Source organism: Dama dama, chromosome 31, assembly GCF_033118175.1.
Source record: "Dama dama isolate Ldn47 chromosome 31, ASM3311817v1, whole genome shotgun sequence".
NCBI lineage: Eukaryota > Metazoa > Chordata > Mammalia > Artiodactyla > Cervidae > Dama > Dama dama.
Genome location: NC_083711.1, coordinates 25,918,168 through 25,929,206, shown reverse-complemented (window position 1 = coordinate 25,929,206; position 11,039 = coordinate 25,918,168).

The window sequence follows — 11,039 nt, the reverse complement described above, 5'->3', positions numbered from 1 at the left end:
AAATGATAAATTTGGGGTTTTCTCAGAAATATCTGTGTCTACAAAGTTTTCATTAAATCTTCTTACTGATCATCATGGTGCTCTACATATATTTTTTTCCTGGGAAAAGGAAAAAAAAAAAGTGAAATAATTTTTTTGTAATTCTGACACAGTATCAGTTCAGTTCAGTTCAGTCACTCAGTCAAGTTCAACTGTTTGCAACCCCACACACTGCAACATGTCAGACCTCCATGTCCATCACCAACTGCCGGAGCTTACTCAAGCTCATGTCCATTGAGTTGGTGATGCCATCCAACAATTTCATCCTCTGTTGTCCCCTTCTCCTCCTGCCTTCAATCTTTCCCAGCAACAGGGTCTTTTCCAATGAGTCATTTCTTCGCACCAGGTGACCAAAGTATTGGAGTTTCAGCTTCAGCATCAGTCCTTCCAATGAATATTTAGGACTGATTTCCTTTAGAATGGACTAGTTGGATTTCCTTGCTGTCCAAAGGACTCTCAAGAGTCTTCTCCAACATCACAGCTCAAAAGCATCAATTCTTCAGTGCTCAGCTTTCTTTATAGGCCAACTCTCACATCCATACACGACAACTGGAAAAACAATAGCTTTGACTAGATGGACATTTGCTGGCAAAGTGATGTCTCTGCTTTTTAATATTCTGTATGTTGGTCATAACTTTTCTTCCAAGGAACAAGCGTCTTTTAATTGCATGGCTACAGTCACTATCTGCAGTGCTTTTGGAGCCCAAAGAATAAAGTCTGTCACTGTTTCCATTGTTTCCCCATCTATTTGCCATGAAGTGATGGGATAAGATACCATGATCTTAGTTTTCTGAATGTTGAGTTTTAAATCAACATTTTTCACACTCCTCTTTCACGTTCATCAAGAGGCTCTTTAGTTCTTTGCTTTCTGCCATAAATGTGGTGTCATCTGCATATCTGAGGTTGTTGATATTTCTCCTGGCAATCTTGATTCTGGCTTGCACTTCATCCAGTCCAGCATTTCTCATGATGTCCTCTGCGTGTAAGTTAAAAGTAAGCAGGGTGAAAATATACAGGCTTGACATACTCCTTTCCATATTTGAAACCAGTCTTTTGTTCCATGTCCAGTTCAAACTGTTGCTTCTTGACCTGTATACAGATTTCTCAGGAAGAAGGTCAGGTGGTCTGGTATTCCCATCTCTTGAAGAATTTTCCACAGTTTGTTGTGATCCACACAGTAAAAGACTTTGGCATAGTCAATAAAGCCAAAGTGGATATTTTTCTGGAACTCTGTTGCTCTTTTGATGATCCAATGGATGTTGGCAATTTGATCTCTGATTCCTCTGCCTTTTCTAAATCCAGCTTGAACATCTGGAAGTTCTCGGTTTACATATTGTTGAAGCCTGGCTTGGAGAATTTTGAGTATTACTTTGCTAGTGTGTAAGAGGAGTGCAATTGTGCAGTAGTTTGAGAATTCTTTGGCATTGCCTTTCTTTGTGATTGGAAATGAAGACTCACCTTTTCCAGTCCTGTTGCTATCGCTGAGTTTTCCAAATTTGCTGGCATATTGAGTGCAGCACTTTCACAGCATCATCTTTTAGGATTTGAAATAGCTCAACTGGAATTCCATCACCTCCACTAGCTTTGTCTGTAGTGATGCTTCCTAAGGCCCACTTGACTTCACATTCTAGGATGTTTGGCTCTAGGTGAGTGATCACACCATCGTGGTTATCTGGGCCATGAAGATCTTTGTTGCATAGTTCTTCTGTGTATTCTTGCCACCTCTTCTTAATATCTTCTGCTTCTGTTAGATCCATACCATTTCTGTCCTTTATTGTGCCCATCTTTGCATGAAATGTTCCCTTGGTATCTCCATTTTTCTTAAAGAGATCTGTAATCTTTTCCATTCTATTGCTTTCCTCTATTTCTTTGCATTGATCACTGAGGAAGGCTTTCTTATCTCTCCTTGCTATACTTTGGAACTCTACATTCAAATGGGTATATCTTTCTTTTTCTCCTTTGCCTTTAGCTTCTCTTCTATTCACAGCTATTTGTAAGGCCTCCTCCAACAACCATTTTGGCTTTTTGCATTTCTTTTTCTTGGGGATGGTCATGATTACTGCCTCCTGTAAATGTCATGAACTTCTGTTCATAGTTCTTCAGGTGCTCTGTCTATCAGATCTAATCCCTTGAATCTATTTGTCACTTCCACTGTTTAATCATAGGGGATTTGATTTAGTCATACCTGAATGATCTACTGGTTTTCCCTACTTTCTTCAATTTAAGTCTGAATTTGACAATAAGGAGTTCATGATCTGAGCCACAGTCAGCTCCCGGTCTTGGTTTTGCTGACTGTATAGAGCTTCTCCATCTTTGGCTGCAAAGAATATAATCAATCTGATTTCAGTGTTGACCATCTGGTGATGTCCATGTGTAGAGTCCTCTCTTGCATTGTTGGAAGAGGGTGTTTGCCTTTACCAGTGTGTTCTCTTGGCAAAACTGTATTAGCCTTTGCCCTGCTTCATTCTGTACTCCAAGGCAAAATTTGCCTGTTTCTCCAGGTGTTTCTTGACTTCCTACTTTTGCACTCCAGTCCCCTGTAATGGAAAGGACATCTTTGAATGGTGACCTCCTCAAAAGTTCCCATGCAGGCGTCTGCTGCACTCAGTGCTGCCAACCCTGCAGCAGGCCACTGCTGACTCACATCTCCTCCAGCGTCTCCTGGACACTCACGGGCAAGTCTGGATTTGTCTTTCGTGGGGTCAGTGTTCCTTTCTCCTGGGTTCAGGTGCACACAAGGTTTTGTTTGTGCCCTGCAAGAGTCTGTTTCCCCAATCCGGTGTAAGTTTTGGTGTCTCTATGGTGGCTTAATGGTGACCTCCTCCAAGAGGGCTTATGCCAACCCAGATCTACTGCACTCAGAGCCCCTGCCCCTGCAGCAGTCCACTGCTGACCCATACCCCGCAGGACACACTCAAGCACAGTTCTGTCTCAGTCTCTGTGGCGTCTCTGGGTCCTTTTGCACCCAAGGTTTTTTTGAGCCCTCTTAGCATCTCTGGTGGGTATGGGGTTTGATTCTAAACATGATTTTGCCCCTCCTACTGTCTTTCTGTGTTTCTCCTTTGCTCTTGGACGTGGGGTATCTCCTCAAAGTCACTCCAGTGCCATGCAGCCGGACACAGTATCACAGATTTGTAAATGATTGTCATTAGCAAGTATTGGAGTAGAACATATTACTGTTGCTTTAAGTCCTCATCAAACATTGTGTTATGAAGAATGCAGCATGACAAACCTATTTTTTAGTATAGGGAAAGGAGAAGAAAATGGAGTATAAAAACTTAAGGAAGATTTCTGAGTCAAGATGCAGAGTTTTGAGTCCACCATGAGTAAGAAAGTCCTCTATACTAAATTCTTTTTTAAACTTATTTTTGTTTTTTCAGCTTTATTGAGGTATGATTAACAAATTAAAAACTATACATATTTAGGTATAAAACATGGTGTTTTGATGTAAGCATACCCTATGTAGTGTTTATCACACTCAGTCAAGCTAGTTATCATATCCATTGCTTTGCATAGTTTTTTTTATTTTTATTTTTTTGTGTGTGTCTATGGGGTGGGGAGGTGAGAACACTTAAGATTTATTCCACTAGAAAATTTCAGATATGTAATACAGTAATACTAAGAATAGTTACCATGTTGTACATTAGACATCTAGAGTTTATTCATGTTACAGCTCAAAGTTTGTACCCTTTGATCAGCATCTTCCATTTCTCCCACTTCCTCTGTCCCTGCAAACCACTATTCTACTCTCTGTTTTTCTAAGTTGGGCTTTTTTTTTAGATTCCACATATAAGTGAGATCACACAATATTTGTCTTTCTGTTTCTGGTTTATATCACTTGGAATAATGTCCTCCAAATTCATATACATTTTCACAAATGGCAAGATTTCCTTTTTTAAAGGCTGATTAATATTACATTATGTATTGTGTGTCTGTTTCTTTATCCACTCCTCCATTGGTGGACACTTAATTTTGATCCAGCAGTTAGTCAGCCAGCATATCTTATGCAGTTTTCTTAAGAATAATAAAATCTCTTAATTTTTGATCATTTAAGATGTTTTTCTGTTGCCTTTACACATGAGATGAAATTTGGCTAGGCTATAATACTTTCCATGTTATATTAAAGAAAAATAAACTATACATGACTTAAACAATAAGGAATGTTACCAGCTTATATAACTGAAAACAGTCAAATGTAGAGTAAGATGAAATATGCATTTTAATAATATCATCAAGATGCAAGTTTTCATCTCACTCCTCTCTGTCTTCTGTGATGTCACTTTCATCCCAACCTTGGTCCTGTCATAGTTGTAAAAATGTACTCTCAGATACATATACCTCATTTTTACAGGAGAGACAGTGATCCAGACCACTCTGAACCAGTATCTGGGGTTGGAGGAATGCAGTACATTCACTTGCTTATGTCTGGTTTTCACCTAGTTCTGTTAGATTAAGACAATCATTGCTCAACTTTGATCTCTATAGTTGGACCTAAATCCGTTCATTCAAAAACTATTATACTCTAATATTGAGTGAGTGAGTGAAAGTCTCTCAGTTGTGTCTGACTCTTTGCAACCCCATGGACTGCCAGTCTCTTCTGTCCATGGAATTCTCCAGGCAAAGAGTATTAGAGTGGAGTGTCATTCCCTTCTTCAGGGTACATTCTGAACCAGGATTCTAACCCGGGTCTTTTGCATTGGCAGGCAGCTTCTTTACTGTCTGAACCACCAGGGATACATAGATATTATTAATTTTTCATTTTTTAAGGAAATAATGTGGACAGGCCATTTTTAGTCCTATGTGGATAAATACACACACTTTTTAAAAAATAAATGTTGATAGTGGTAAGACTTTTCCTTTTCTAAATACAGTTTGTACATCTGAAAGTTTTTGGTAGACATACTGCTGAAGCCTAGACTGAAGGATTCTGAGCATTACCTTGCTAGCATGTGAAATGAGTGCAATTGTACAGTAATCTGAACATTCTTTACATTACCTGGATTTTAAAAAGGCAGAGGAACTAGAGATCAAATTTCCAACATCCACTGGACCATAGGAAAAGCAAGAGAATTCCAGAAAAAAAACAAAAACAAAAACAAAACACCTGCTTCATTGACTCCACTAAAACCTTTGACTTTCTGGATGAAAACAGTGGAAAAATTCTTAAAGAGATAGGAGTACCAAAGCACCTCAGTTGTTTCCTGAGAAACCTGTATGCACATCAAGAAGCAACAATTAGAACCAGACATGAAACAATGGACTGGTTCCAGACTGGGAAAGGAATACATCAAAGCTGTATATTGTCACTCTGCTTATTTAACTTATATGCAGAGTACATCATGTGAAATACTGGGGCTGGATGACTCACAAGCTGGAATCAAGATTGTGGGGAGGAATATCGACAACCTCAGATACGCAGATGATACCACCCTAATGGCATAAAGTGAAGAGGTACGAAAGAGCCTCTTGGTGAGGGTGAAAGAGGAGGTGAAAAAACTGGCTTAAAACTCAACATTCAGAAAACAAAAGTCATGGCATCAGGCCCTATCACTTCGTGGCAAATATATGGGGAAAAGTGAAAGCAGTGATATATTTTATCTTTTTGGTCTCCAGAATCACTGAGGATGGTGATTTCAGCCACAAGGTTAAAAGATACTCGCTCCTCTAGAGAAAAGCTATGACAAACCTAGGCAGCATACTAAAAAGCAGAGACATCACTTTGCTGACAAAAGGTCCATATAGTCAGAGCTGTGGTTTTTCCACTAGTCATGTATGGATAAGAAAGCTGGACCATAAAGAAGGCTGAGCATGGAAGAACTGATGTTTTTAAACTGTGGTACTGAGTAATACTCTTGATGTCCATTGGACAGCAAAGAGATGAAACCAGTCAGTCCTAAAATAAATCAATCCTGATATTCATTGGAAGGATTGATGCTAAAGCTCTAATACTTTGGCCACCTGATATGAAGAACCCAAAAGACCTTTGGCTTCATTGGAAAAGACCCTAATGCTGGGAAAGATTGAGGGTAGGAGGAGAACGGGGCAATAGAGGATGAGATGGTTGAATGGTATCACCAACTCAATATACATGAGTTTGAGCAAACTTGGGATATAGTGAAGCAAAAGTAAGACCTGCATGCTGCAGTCCATGGGATTGCAGTATTTTGCATGGACTTAGCATGAATAATAACAACAGCAAAAATTTGTCTTTTAAAATTGTAATTAAAATTTTTCTTTGCTAGAGTGATCTAAGTCTGTAGGCTCTTCCATTAATTTTGCTAAACACATGGTGAATTTTTAAATTTAGCATTAAGTTTGAGAAAGCTCTATCTTTGATATTTTTGGTTTTTTAAAATTTTCTTATAGTTAAGGAACTTTATTCATGAACTATAATTTTATTTTTAATTATTTTTGGAGATCAATTTTTCTTTCATAATTTCTTTCTTTTTCTTTCCTAGAACAAAATAAATCTTTTTTATCTTCCCACTAAAGTTTATTTGATACAAGTATCAAAAAAATTGATAAATTTTTTCTTTAGTTATGTTTTTATATTTCATAGTTTTCCACTTGTCCCAATGTTTTACTCAGAAACTGTTGAAATACCATGAGATCTCTTCTGACTTTAGTCATCTGGCCTGTGATCATGGTTGGCTGTTAAGCAGAGTAGGAGCAGTTTAGAGGAAAAAGAATAAATATGGTTTTAAGAATGGACATGGGGGGAGGAGCCAAGATGGCGGAGGAGTAGGACGGGGAGACCACTTTCTCTCCTACAAATTCATCAAAAGAATAACTGAACGCAGAGCAAACTTCGCAAAACAACTTCTGATCGCTAGCTGAGGTCATCAGGCGCCCAGAAAAGCAGCCCATTGTCTTCGAAAGGAGGGCTGTATAGTTGGAGAAGTCCTGAGACTACAGGAAGAATAAAACTGAAATCCAGAGGCAGGAGACTTAAGCCCAAAACCTGAGAACACCAGAAAACTCCTGACTACAAGGAACTTTAAGTAATAAGTGACTGTCCAAAAGGCTCCATACCTACACTGAAACCAACCACCACACAAGAGCCAATAAGTTTTAGAGCAAGACATACCATGCAAATTCTCCAGCAACGCAGGAACATAGCCCTGAACATCAACATACAGGCTGCCCAAGGTCACACCTAACACATAGACCCATCTCAAAACTCATTACTGGGCACTCCATTGCTCTCCAAAGAGAAGAAATCAAGTTCCATGCACCAGAACACTGACGCAAGCTTCCCTAACCAGGAAATCTCGACAAGCCAATCGTCTAACCCCACCCACTGGGTTAATCCTCCACAACAAAAAGGAACCACAGACCTCCAGAATACAGAAAGCCCACTCCAGATACAGCAATCTAAACAAGATGAAAAGGCAAAGAAATACCCAACAGGTAAAGGAACATGAAAAATGCCCACCAAGTCAAGCAAAAGAGGAGGAGATAGGGAATCTACCTGAAAAAGAATTTAGAATAATGATAATAAAAATGATCCAAAATCTTGAAAACAAAATGGAGTTACAGATAAATAGCCTGGAAACAAAGATTGAAAAGATACAAGAAATGTTTAATAAAGACCTAGAAGAAATAAAAAAGAGTCAATTACAAATGAATAATGCAATGAATGAGATCAAAAACACTTTGGAGGGAACCAAGAGTAGAATAACGGAGGCAGAAGATAGGATAAGTGAGGTAGAAGATAAAATGGTGGAAATAAATGAAGCAGAGAGGAAAAAAGAAAAAAGGATCAAAAGAAATGAGGACAACCTCAGGGACCTCTGGGACACTGTGAAACGCCCCAACATTCGAATCATAGGAGTTCCAGAAGAAGAAGACAAAAAGAAAGGCCATGAGAAAATACTCGAGGAGATAATAGCTGAAAACTTCCCTAAAATGGGGAAGGAAATAGCCACCCAAGTCCAAGAAACCCAGAGAGTCCCAAACAGTATAAACCCAAGGTGAAACACCCCAAGACACATATTAATCAAATTAACAAAGATCAAACACAAAGAACAAATATTAAAAGCAGCAAGGGAAAAACAACAAATAACACACAAAGGGATTCCCATAAGGATAACAGCTGATCTATCAATAGAAACCCTCCAGGCCAGAAGGGAATGGCAGGACGTACTGAAAGTAATGAAAGAGAATAACCTACAACCTAGATTACTGTATCCAGCAAGGATCTCATTCAGATATGAAGGAGAATTCAAAAGCTTTACAGATAAGCAAAAGCTGAGAGAATTCAGCACCACCAAACCAGCTCTTCAACAAATGCTAAAGGATCTTCTCTAGACAGGAAATGCAGAAAGGTTGTATAAACGTGAACCCAAAACAACAAAGTAAATGGCAACGGGACCACACCTATCAATAATTACCCTAAATGTAAATGGGTTGAATGCCCCAACCAAAAGACAAAGATTGGCTGAATGGATACAAAAACAAGACCCCTATATATGCTGTCTACAAGAGACCACCTCAAAACAAGAGACACATACAGACTAAAAGTGAAGGGCTGGAAAAAAATATTTCATGCAAACGGAGACCAAAAGAAAGCAGGAGTCGCAATACTCATATCAGATAAAATAGACTTTCAAATAAAGGATGTGAAAAGAGACAAAGAAGGACACTACATAATGATCAAAGGATCAATCAAAGAAGAAGATATAACAATTATAAATATATATGCACCCAACATAGGAGCACCGCAATATGTACGGCAAACGCTAACGAGTATGAAAGAGGAAATTAATAGTAACACAATAATAGTGGGAGACCTTAATACCCCACTCACAACTATGGATAGATCAACTAAACAGAAAATTAACAAGGAAACACAAACCTTAAATGACACAATGGACCAGCTAGACCTAATTGATATCTATAGGACATTTCACCCCAAAACAATCAACTTCACCTTTTTCTCAAGTGCACACGGAACATTCTCCAGAATAGATCACATCCTGGGCCATAAATCTGGTCTTGGAAAATTCAAAAAAATTGAAATCATTCCAGTCATCTTTTCTGACCACAGTGCAGTAAGATTAGATCTCAATTACAGGAAAAAAACTGTTAAAACTTCAAACATATGGAGGCTAAATAACACGCTTCTGAATAACCAACAAATCATAGAAGAAATCAAAAAAGAAATCAAAATATGTATAGAAATGAATGAAAATGAAAACCCAAAACCCAAAACCTATGGGACACTGTAAAAGCAGTGCTAAGGGGAAGGTTCATAGCATTACAGGCTTACATCAAGAAACAAGAAAAAAACCAAATAAATAACCTAACTCTACACCTAAAGCAATTAGAGAAGGAAGAAATGAAGAACCCCAGAGTTAGCAGAAGGAAAGAAATCTTAAAAATCAGGGCAGAAATAAATGCAAAAGAAACTAGAGAGACCATAGCAAAAATCAACAAAGCTAAAAGCTGGTTTTTTGAAAAAATAAACAAAATTGACAAACCATTAGCAAGACTCATTAAGAAACAAAGGGAGATGAACCAAATTAACAAAATTAGAAATGAAAATGGAGAGATCACAACAGACAACACTGAAATACAAAGGATCATAAGAGACTACTACCAGCAGCTCTATGCCAATAAAATGGACAACTTGGATGAAATGGACAAATTCTTAGAAAAGTATAACTTTCCAAAACTGAACCAGGAAGAAATAGAAGATCTTAACAGACCCATCACAAGCAAGGAAATCGAAACTGTCATCAAAAATCTTCCAGCAAACAAAAGCCCAGGACCAGATGGCTTCACAGCTGAATTCTACCAAAAATTTAGAGAAGAGCTAACACCTATCTTACTCAAACTCTTCCAGAAAATTGCAGAAGAAGGTAAGCTTCCAAACTCATTCTATGAGGCCACCATCACCCTAATTCCAAAACCAGACAAAGATGCCACAAAAAAAGAAAACTACAGGCCAATATCACTGATGAACATAGATGCAAAAATCCTTAACAAAATTCTAGCAAACAGAATCCAACAACATATTAAAAAAATCATACACCATGACCAAGTGGGCTTTATCCCAGGAATGCAAGGATTCTTTAATATCCGCAAATCAATCAATGTAATACACCACATTAACAAATTGAAAGATAAAAACCATATGATTATCTCAATAGATGCAGAGAAAGCCTTTGACAAAATTCAACACTCATTTATGATTAAAACTCTCCAAAAAGCAGGAATAGAAGGAACATACCTCAACATAATAAAAGCTATATATGACAAACCCACAGCAAGCATCACCCTCAATGGTGAAAAATTGAAGGCATTTCCCCTGAAATCAGGAACAAGACAAGGGTGCCCACTCTCACCACTACTATTCAACATAGTGTTGGAAGTTCTGGCCACAGCAATCAGAGCAGAAAAAGAAGTAAAAGGAATCCACATAGGAAAAGAAGAAGTAAAACTCTCACTGTTTGCAGATGACATGATCCTCTACATAGAAAACCCTAAAGACTCTACCAGAAAATTACTAGAGCTAATCAATGAATATAGTAAAATTGCAGGATATAAAATTAACACACAGAAATCCCTTGCATTCCTATATACTAACAATGAAAAAACAGAAAGAGAAATTAAGGAAACAATACCATTCACCATTGCAACAAAAAGAATAAAATACTTAGGAGTATATCTACCTAAAGAAACAAAGGACCTATACATAGAAAACTATAAAACACTGATGAAAGAAATCAAAGAGGACACAAACAGATGGAGAAACATACCGTGTTCATGGATTGGAAGAATTAATATTGTCAAAATGGCTATTCTACCCAAAGCAGTCTATAGATTCAATGCAATCCCTATCAAGCTACCAACGGTATTTTTCACAGAACTAGACCAAATAATTTCACAATTTGTATGGAAATAAAAAAACCTCGAATAGCCAAAGTAATCTTGAGAAAGAAGAATGGAACTGGAGGAATCAACCTGCCTGACTTCAGACTCTACTACAAAGCCAC